Source organism: Triticum aestivum, chromosome 6B (genome assembly GCF_018294505.1).
Source record: "Triticum aestivum cultivar Chinese Spring chromosome 6B, IWGSC CS RefSeq v2.1, whole genome shotgun sequence".
NCBI classification, from domain to species: domain Eukaryota; kingdom Viridiplantae; phylum Streptophyta; class Magnoliopsida; order Poales; family Poaceae; genus Triticum; species Triticum aestivum.
Genome location: NC_057810.1, coordinates 616,641,420 through 616,652,024, shown reverse-complemented (window position 1 = coordinate 616,652,024; position 10,605 = coordinate 616,641,420). Strand labels below are relative to the sequence as shown.

Below are 10,605 nucleotides of genomic sequence, written 5' to 3'. Positions count from 1 at the left end.
AATGATTAAAGTCCTTTACCATGTCCCATTAGTTTTTTACGGTGAATTTCCAACCGGTAAGGAGGCGTGCGGAGCGGACTAATTAGAGTAGTTGAGAGACTCGGTCGGGCAGCCGGCGCGTACGATAGCCTATAGTGCGCTCTGGCTTAGTTTAGCGTGTCTATATATATATATATATATATATATATATATATATATATATATATATATATATATATATATATATATATATATATATATATACACACACACACGATAGCCTATAGGCCTATAGTGCGCTCTGGCTTAGTTTAGCTAGGTCTATGTTTGCCACTAATCCATCTCTCGTGTTTGTATATTGCCATGTTGTAATATTTGCAGAAACTATGGAAAGAGACTTAGAAAAAGAACAATTGTTGGGGATATAATCCTCGCCCGAGGTGATCCCTTTTCATTTCTCAACGACACCGATGGTCAGGAAGGAGAGGAGGAAGGATATCATCATGACGGCTCCAGTGATCCAACAATGGAGGAGGAAGGAGATCATGACAGCTCCGGTGACCGAACGGCGGAGGAAGGAGATCTTGATGATGGCTTCGATGACTGAACAGAGGAGGGAGCCTTAACTGTTGAAAACTCCGGCGAGGTATATATATATATTAGCCTGTGCTAACTTGATGCATCAATTATTTTGGTATGTACATATATTAACGCTTCTTTCTTCTTTTAGCCCTCCGGATCGAGCCAAACTTCCGTAAGGAAATGAGGCCCGAAGAAAAGGTTGCGCGAGGATGAAAGGTTCACGATCACAAAAATTGTGAAAGATGGCCAACCAATTGTTCCCAAGCAGACCAAGGATGCATTTGTAAAACAGTGCGGAGTTGTTGTTAGGGACAGCGTCCCGATCAGCATCCAGCAATGGAATAAGCATAGTAAGGACACTGAAGTTTCTTATGTCCAGGATAGACAGAAGAACAATCTTTGGACCTCGCTGATGACAAATTTTAGCTTACCAGCAGAGAAGGATCCTCAGAACCCGGTTATACAGCCAAAGGTCAAGGCGTTTTCTCTCAAGAAGATGACAAAACTATTCAGGAACTGGAAGAAAGAGTTGAACACAAAGTTTGTCGACAAAGGTGAGACTTCAGAATTCATGGGTCGATATGACAAGATTAGAGATCACTGGCCCGCATTTGTGGCCTACAAGAATTCAGAGAAGGGTAAGAAAAGTTCACTAACAAACAAACAAAATGCTACAAAGAAGAAGTATCACCATCACACGGGGTCAGGTGGCTACTACAAAGCCCGACCGTTATGGGACAAAGCTGAGCAAGACCTGCTTGATACAGGTCCAACTAGCGACATTGCACTGGCCAATTCGTTCAGGGACTTGATTCTTCGGGACTGGGGGAACTTTGGACCCAGAAACAGGGGAGTGTGTTTGGACGGACGAGCAACTTGCAATCACATGAAGAAGCTTCAGGCAGCAATCAAGGCAGCACCGGAAGGGACATTCATTCCCAACAGAGAGAAGGACGAGTTGACAGAGGCCCCCGGGAATCCTAAACACCCTAGACAAACATGAGGCACACCAGGCTCCGCTCCGTGGAAGCTTGGGTTTCCCGACGGGGATGGTTATAGAAGCAGAATGAGAAAGAAGAAAGAGGAAGTAAGTGAAATGCAGAAGATGAATGAAAGATTAAAGAAACTAGAGGAACTTGAGATCGAGCGAGCTACCAGCCAACCTTCTCAGCGGCACGAAGATCCTTGCTTTGATGCTGCCCCAAAAGCTATCCACCATCTCAGTGGAGAAGCAGCATGGCTTCCATGAAGCTCGTTCAGGCTGATTTCGCGGCTCCTCGCTACCCCGTGGATAGTATCACAGAGGTTGAACATTGTGTTCTAATGACGAAATACCAGAACCTAACCTTGAAGGCGGCAGTCGGCTCTGTTGTACTTCCTCATGCTGATGGAACATTTCATTGCCGTATGATTCCACATGGCTATGCTATTGTGACGGTGGATGAAATAATGGAGGGATTTGAGGAGCCGGAGCTTGACTACCCTATAGGTGAAGGGGACAGGTATCTGGAAAATGCTTTAAGGACTATCTGCCTATCACTACTAGAAAAAGGCCTACTAATGGCGCACCGGTTTTGCCTACTAATGGCGCACCACCGGTGCGCCATTAGTATAGGCCACGGTGCGCCATTAGTATAGGCCATCGGTGCGCCATTAGTATTTTTGAATTTTTTGAATTTTGAATCTGGATCGTGATTTTTTGCCCATTTTTTCCTCGTTTTTTTTGCTCGTTTTTTGGCACGACATTATTTCAAATTTTGTTCCTGTTTTTGGATCTTGTACATTCTTTTGCCGTGTTCTTTTGCCGGAGAGGAGTTCGCTGGAGAGGAGTTCGCCGGAGAGGAGGAGGAGGAGGTCACCGGAGAGGCGCTCGCCTACATCACCGGAGAGGAGGAGGAGGTCGCTGGAGAGGAGTTCACCGGAGCATCGGAGAGGAGGAAGGAGAAACCATGAGGGGATGGGAGGAGAGGAGGGAGGAGGAGCTCACCGGAGAGGAGGGAGGAGGAGCTCACCGTAGAGCAGGGAGGAGGAGCTCACCGGAGAGGAGGGAGGAGGAGCTCACCGGAGAGGAGGGAGAAGAAACCGTGAGGGGAGGGGAGGGGAGGGGAGGAGAGGAGGGAGGAGGAGGTCGCCGGAGAGGAGGAGGAGGTCGCCGGAGAGGAGGAGGGTAGTATGGTGGAGGAGAGAAGGGAAGATGGAGTGGAGGAGAGGAGGAGATGGAGTGTAGGAGAGGTGGAATGAAGAGATAAGGAGGAGAGGACCACGGCCAGCCATATATACGGCATACTAATGGAGCACCGCGGGTAGGTGCGCCATTAGTAACTTTTTTTTTATTTTTTTGATTTATTTTGAATTTTGAAGGTGGGAAGATACTAATGGCGCACCTTTTTTTGACTTACTTTGAATTTTGAAGGAGGGAAGATACTAATGGCGCACCATGGGCAGGTGCGCCATTAGTAACTTTTTTTGACTTATTTTGAATTTTGAAGGCGGGAAGATAGTAATGGCGCACCATGGGTAGGTGCGCCATTAGTAAGTTTGAATTCTTTTGAATTTTTTTGCCTCTCCAGATCTTAAAAGCCCCGTATCTTTTTTTCTGTTAGGTTTTTGAGGATTTTGAAAATGTTTAACGGGGTTCCCCCAGTTAAATTTGGATGTAACTTTTTGAGTAGATGATTTTTCATATAAAAAACTTTTTCATCCGAGTTAGTATGCAAAAGTTATGCCCATTTTTACAAATTCTCGCGAGATTTTGCAAATGAAGTCGAAATTCATATTTGCAAATTTTCCCAACAACTAGACCACATATCACATGGGAAACTTATTTTCTTTTATTTTTTTGACATTTTCATCATTTTCTTTTATTTATTTTTAAACTGAAAAGGCGATCCACAGGGGGGGTGCATTCGGTGGAAGTGGTGGCCAAGTTACTAATGGCGCACCGTGGCATGGTGCGCCATTACTAGTTGAACTAGTAATGGCGCACCACTCCCACGGTGCGCCATTAGTAGTTTTGAAAAAAAATTAAAAAAATATTTTTACTAATGGCGCACCGTGGATGTGGTGCGCCATTAGTATTTGGACACTAATGGCGTACCAACACATGGTGCGCCATTAGTATATATAGTAATGGCGCACCACATGTCTGGTGCGCCATTAGTGTCAATTCCATCTATAGCCCTTTTCCTAGTAGTGTATGGAGAAAGGAGTACACCAAGCTCCAAACTAAACGCCTCAACAGACTCAGCCTCCTCCGATGCATCAGGGCACTCCGCCTCCTCCTCCTCCTCCTCCTCCTCCTCCTCCTCTGACGAGTCAGGGCACTAGTACGCCGCCTCCTCCTCCTCCTCCGGCGAGTCAGGGCGGCACCACTCCTCCATCTCATTCGACGCGTCAGTGCACTCCACCTCCTACGGCGCGTCAGCGGACTCCACCGCCTCAGAAACAGCGGAAGAGAGACACCGCCGCTCCGGCGGCTAGCAGTACAAGAGGTGGGAAGAAATTCAAATCTGGTCCAAGCCTCAAGCCTCTTCCAAACTTACCATATGAGAGGACTGACAAGGAAACCGATGACATCGTGCGCGCCGAAGTGAAGGCCCATTGGGAAAAGAAACCTCCACCTCTGAAGGAAATGGTAAATCCGGTGAAAGCAAAGCGCACTCTGGATGACCTCAAGCGACCACAACCACCTCCGTGGCCATCCAACTATCACCGCTGTATTGAAAAATCATATGAGGAAGTGCAGCAGTCGGGAAGTACTAACAGTGCTATAAGAGAAGCAAAATGAAGAAGTGGGAAAAAATTCCCTAGCTCGGCGAGAAGGAGAATCAATCGTGCCTCCTGCTCAAGGTGTCTAGCAATATCGCTAATCATCTGGGGCTACTGCCCTGTACCAATCTTGGTGACTACATGAGCGATGTTGTATAGTTTGAAACTATGGAGGTAGTAGAGATCTTCAGATACGAGCATGGGAAGCCTCTCCTCAAACCTGATGAAGCCCCTAAACTAACAATGATGATGCGAAAATTGCATCAGTGGTACTTGGGCAGCTGTAAAAAGTCTCCGAAGGATAGTCTGATGGTGATTTTTAAAGCTGAGCAAGACTTTGTTGGAACCAACCTAATGCCTATTGAATTTGTGGAATTTTTCCAGTTATTCAATCAAGAGGCCCTCGACAAACAACTCATGGCTTGCTACTGTCTGTAAGTATTACTCATGTAATTAAGTCTCTAGCTATGCTCGTTATTCATTGCATGTATATATATAATTATCCTCACTATATTATGCAGACGGATGAACATCGAATGCAAAAAAAATCTATGATATTGGGTTCATTAGGACAAATACCGTAAATGAATGGTCGATAAAAGAAAAATATGCTGAAACCGAGGGTAACTTGCTAAAAGTGTTCCTTCAACATCAAAACAAGAGCTAAATACTCTTTCCTTACAACTTCAAGTGAGTTACTGTCTTGTGAATATTCGGTTTTGCTTACTCGAGGTTATATACTTGAGTAATGTAATTGATGAGTTATACGTGCGCAGGTTCCACTTTATGCTGCTAATTGTTAAGCTTGACGAGGCAATATTAACTGTCTTAGACTCGAGACGTAAAGATCCAAACGATTATGCGGAGATGACTGCAATGCTCTAGAAGTAAGTTGAATCATTATCACACCATATCAGCAACTCTCGTTCATTTCCTGATATCAAGTAATCATTTTCTTTCCTGACCGGGCAGGGTTTGGAAATAGTTCAGTGGAATGGTTCCGGGTCTGAAGAATGAGCTGCGATTTACACGCCCCAGAGTAAGTAGTACTAGCTAGTTCCACGCATCTCTCATAAATTCTAGTTTTATTAATACCATTATCACGCTTGATTATCAGTTAGATTGAAATCTATTCTCGTAAAGTGCTTGTGGCAGGAAGGCGGGAATAATTTATGTGGATACTACGTTTGCAAATTCATTCGCCACCACACCTCTGAGCGGAGCTACTCTGACGAACAATATGAAGTACGTAAACAATATTCACAATTTTGTTTTATTACATTAAATTGTGTTGAGTTTCATTCATATATATGTATTGACCCCCTTCTTTAAATTAGATCTGACGGATGCGGGATGAACTCTTACAAACTATTCAAGATGAATTGGCGGGATTCTTTCTTGACCACGTCATATCTGAAAAGGGAGAATGCCATACGAAAGTTGAATTGGAAATTGGTGCTTGATGATGTGAGGGATGTTATATATTATATATATGTAGTAGCTAGCGTCGAATAGATATACGAAAACTTGTTGTCCTCTATATATATATGTTCGTGACGATCTTGTGTAATTAATAGTTTCATTCATTTGCTTACTATAGCGTCGAGTTCTCTCTATATGTAGTAGCTAGCGTCGACCAAGCACAGAGAAAGAGAGAGGTCACTTCTCTTTATATGTAGTAGTAAGGTTGACGCTAGCTACTACATATCTACCTATAAAGAGAAGTGACCTCTCTTTCTCCGTGTTTGGTCGACGTATGTAGTAGCTAGTGTAGACCAAGCACGGAGAAAGAGAGGTCACTTCTCTTTATATGTAGTAGCTAGCTAACACAATATGAAACCCCTAAACCCTCCAAATCCCATAACCCCCCCCCCCCCCTTAAAAAAACCCAGTGCCCGGGCTTGCTGACGCGTGGCGGGCTTTTGGTCCCAGTTGGTAATATCCAAGCGAGACTAAAGGTCCTCCTACCCGAGCAATGCGCAACAACTATGTTGAGACTTTTGGTCCCGGTTGGTAATGCCAACTGAAACTAAAGGTCCTCCTACCTGAGCGCGCAGCACCCACGTGGAGCCCCTTTCGTCCCGATTCGTAAGCCAATAGGGACTAAAAGTTTTAGGCTTTAGTCCCGACCGTTTTGTTCAGGTTGAAAAACCGAGGCTAAAAGGCCTCTGGAACCGGGATAAACGGGCCGTTTTCTACTAGTGTTTGGGCAACAACTAACGTGACGACAGCCAAGTAGGTCACAAGGTTTCAGATGGATCCAATCCCTTCCCCTCTCTCCCCTATGGCAACGCCACCCGCCCCCTCCTTCCCTCCGGCGGCGACCTTGTCTCGTGTGGCCTCCTCCCCCTCTTCTTCCCCGCGGTCTCCTCCCTGCTCCTCCTCGGCGGCGCGCCTCGCTTTCCCCTCCTCCCCGGCTTCCTCGCCTCGCTCCGTCCTCCTCGCTCCTCCCCGAGCCAACAGGTTTTGGGCGCTTGATTCGGATGGATCTGGGTCGGACTCTGAGGCGCTTCCTTCCTCTCCTCGTCCGGTCCCTGTGGGTGGCCTTCCCATGGCTTCGGCGTCGGGCCGTCGGCGAAAATTCGCTCCTGGCGGGCGGGGTCGGTTCGTCGGGCCCGTGGTGGAGGAGGATGGCTGGCGCCACATTTCTCGGGGGCGCCGTCGTGCTGCGGCCTGGTCTCCGGCTCAGGCGTCGCTGGGCTTTGGTGGGGTTGGGTGGGCGCACTACTAGATATCCCAATATAACCGAGGGTTGAATCACCGTCGGATATTAAAGTTCACCATCGGCTAAGACTATAACCGACGGTGTACCGTCGGAAATCTCCCGTCGGTGATGCTTGGTCGGCCATTACTACAACAGCCGACGGTACTGTCGATTATCATCTTCGCCTACGGTTCAAAGCCGACGGTGGCCCGTCGATCATGTCTTGCTCAACAGCTGTCTCACCATGTGTCAACGACGCTGATAACCGACCGTTCCCCGCCAGTTATGTATTTGCCAGCGGTTTTTCTCTCCCGTCAGTATTGACATGGTTGACAGTATATTAGTACTGTCGGATTTAGCTATAGCCGAGAGTGTGCCTAACACCATCGGGAAAATAAAGGTTGACGGTCTGCATGCACTGTGGGACATTGTTGTCGCCAAGTGGTCCTCATACACCATCAATTTGTATAATTACCGAGAGTTTGACAATCTATATACTTTAATTATGCTGGCAATTATCACTTACATAGGCATATTATAAATCTAAGCATTTCAGAATTATTGCACAAAGTGCAAATATCACAATCATTAGATATTTCGCAGTGCAATATATTTGACCAAGTGACAAAAGATGAATTATATTTTGCACAATCTCATAATGTATCAAAAGCACAACAAGAGTTGCATCCAAATAACATTAAATATTAATGATTCATCAAAAGAAAAAGAAAAAAGAGGAAATAGTGACTACATAATTTTACAAAAAACATCAAACACCATCAAGGCTCCAGCTTGAGAACTTCAGTTGGTTGAATCACATGGAGAAATATGTTCTACTCTTTGGCCTCATATTACGCTCACCACCATAGATATCGCTCCCATCTTTGCGACTACCTCCAACATTGCTTCCCATTCTCTACAAGTTATCAAACTTTTTGTGAGAAACATGAAGACAGTGATCATAAGAAGGGATAACCAATTGAAATAATCTGGAGATGGCAAGACAAGTCAGACAAATATGCAAACGAAAATATAGCGCTGCAAGGAGGACGAGTGGACAACAAGTACTGCCAATCTACTTAGATTTTGACAAACAGATTCACACAGAACATATAAGTTATAGTTTGAGACCACAACACCAGCTGATTATAATCTGGACACTTAACTATTTGACAAGTGTAACTTCTTCCAAGCAAAATAGGACAAGTAACTCTTCCAATCTGATATGAAATTTGGGACAAGAAAAGAAGAAAGTACATATGAAACAACAAAAGAAGAACGTATAGACAAGAAAGCTGAAGCAAGCACTGCACCAATCCTATCTTTCGTTGCGCATGCAGGAGTAATGAAGCATAGACAAATCAGTAACCTGAAGAATACTGAAGTGGCACCCTTCGTCAAAGCCATCGGTTAATCTTAGGCAATGGCACCCTTGCCTGCATGTATACATTGATAAGTGAAGACTTCCTAATTTTTGTATGATTTCAAGACAAACTAGAAGAGGTACTTCCTGCACAGCAGTCTCCATCCGCAAGTTAAAAGACCAAGTACAAAGGAATTGGAACATTTCCAGTTTTCATGAAGTAACTGGAACAATGAGACATGGTTTTTCAACTGATGCAAGTCTGGCAACAAATCTAGATGCCATTAGATATTGCATTGATTTTTTTGTGCATTCCAAATGAAAAAAAAAAACAAGAAATTGCTACTATAGATGACCTGCTAGAATAAAAGAACCAACATTTTCTAATGGAGGGAGTACATAATGTGCATCTATGAACCACTAAAATATTCAAATAATCCATTGGCTCGTCTAGCATTTGGCAAAAATTACACTGACGCGCCAAAACTACTCTGCTAGTACACTTGGTAATAATTTAGACCAATTATATCTGATAGAAATTCACACCAAGATACATGTACAGAGCTGACGCTTCAAACTAAACTCCCACGAGTCAGTACTCAAGATAGTACGTAGAATGCTGGATTTGTTCACTAAATTGGCAAGAGATGTTATCATTCATATACATCTACCTGCATCAAACGTCAATGGTATCAATCGCTGCAAATACAAAGTAATTTAGCCCATCTAGTGCTGCTTTGCACTGCAAATACAAAGTAATTTAGTCCATCTAGTGGTGCTTTACACTGCAAAGCTGCAGTGGACCAAATAAAGATTAGGACGCAACAATGGGTTTTTGATTCTGAAATCGCCTTCTGGTGCGGCTCTGCTGCAGCGATGGAAAAAACGCAGGGCCGCACCGGCCAGGTGTCGAGCAGATGACGACACCAACTTGTCTATCCGATAAAGCAAAAGAAAAGGAAAAAGGTCGTACCATTAAAATGCAGAGATGCAGAGAACCTTGCCCACAACCTTCCTCATCAGCCTCCTGCAGAGATCCTTGCAACAGATGAGGAACAGAGTCTCAAGGTGTACCTCCACATCGTCGTAGTCGTAGAGCGATGACCGCTGCTTCTTGGACCAGCGATCTGAGAGCTTGGCGGTGAAGAACCCGCTCTGCGCAATGAATATTTGGCAGTACAAGCAGAACGTGAGGGAGAGACCGTCGTTGGAGCTGAATGTGAGGCGCACGTCGGAGGAGTCGAGGATAGAGGGGAGTGGCGGCGCTCAGAGGTGGGGAATCGAGTGCAGAGACTGATATCAGGGTAGGCGGTCAAAAGAAGAGAGGGTGCAGGGGATCCAGTAAGGATTTTTCTGGAGCGGCTGGAGGACTAGAGGAGGAAAGCAACGCCGATGGGCGAGAGGAGCGGCGGTGGTGGCGGCAGGTGGACGCACGGGCGGATCTGGGGAGCTGGCGTCGGGAGGGTTGAGGCGTAGGGGATGGGGGAGTGGCCGGATAAGGGGCAGGGACGGTTGCGTTGCGCGACTCCGAAATTTTCTAAAGGACCGCGCGCATTTTCTATTTTTAAGCCTCGCGCGCGCTTTGCTAAACAAAAATCTAGTTTCTATTATTTTCTTTTTGAAGTTAAATCAAGTTTCTATTCATAGTTTTGTTTTCCGTTTTCTTTTTTACAGATCTATTCTTATGTTTCCACTATACTCCAGTTTCTTAATTTAACATTTGGAACCCATAATTGTTTTAATTCTAGACATTACTTGCTAATTCATGATCTGAACAATACATTATTTATCTATTTTATTATATAGCTCTAACAATTCTTCCTAAAAAAATCCCTAATAAATTTATATTTGTTTTTTCATTTGCAAGAAGGCCAAGGCCATATAACGTTGTCCTACACTTACAAGATATGTACGAAAACTGAAAAAATAGGTCATTGGGTATATCGTGTCATTTTGCACTGCCGATGCCACGCATGAGCAAAACTCAATGGCACATACGGACCTTTGAACCACCCTCCGAGTCAGGGTAATATTGACATAGCAGCCGAGAAGTCGTCGGTAGGAGCATAACAAACTAAGAATAGGATCATTGTCCCACAGAACAAGGCGATGAAGAAAGCTCGACAACCAAGGTATGGCCAGAAAGAGCTGGTGAGGACTTGCACTAGCTTCTCAGTGAAGCCAAAGTTGGTCATGCTTCGCCGCACAG

General features: G+C 45.0%; 1 long non-coding RNA gene across 1 annotated transcript; it reads right to left on the bottom strand.

Annotated features, from left to right (window-relative positions):
- Positions 1-7,655: 7,655 nt before the first annotated feature.
- LOC123138319 (uncharacterized) lies at positions 7,656-9,922 on the bottom strand. Its single transcript, XR_006468977.1, has 3 exons — positions 9,370-9,922; positions 8,403-8,469; positions 7,656-7,949 (listed from the first exon to the last, which is right to left on the bottom strand). It is a non-coding gene; the product is annotated as an uncharacterized lncRNA (long non-coding RNA).
- Positions 9,923-10,605: the final 683 nt, after the last annotated feature.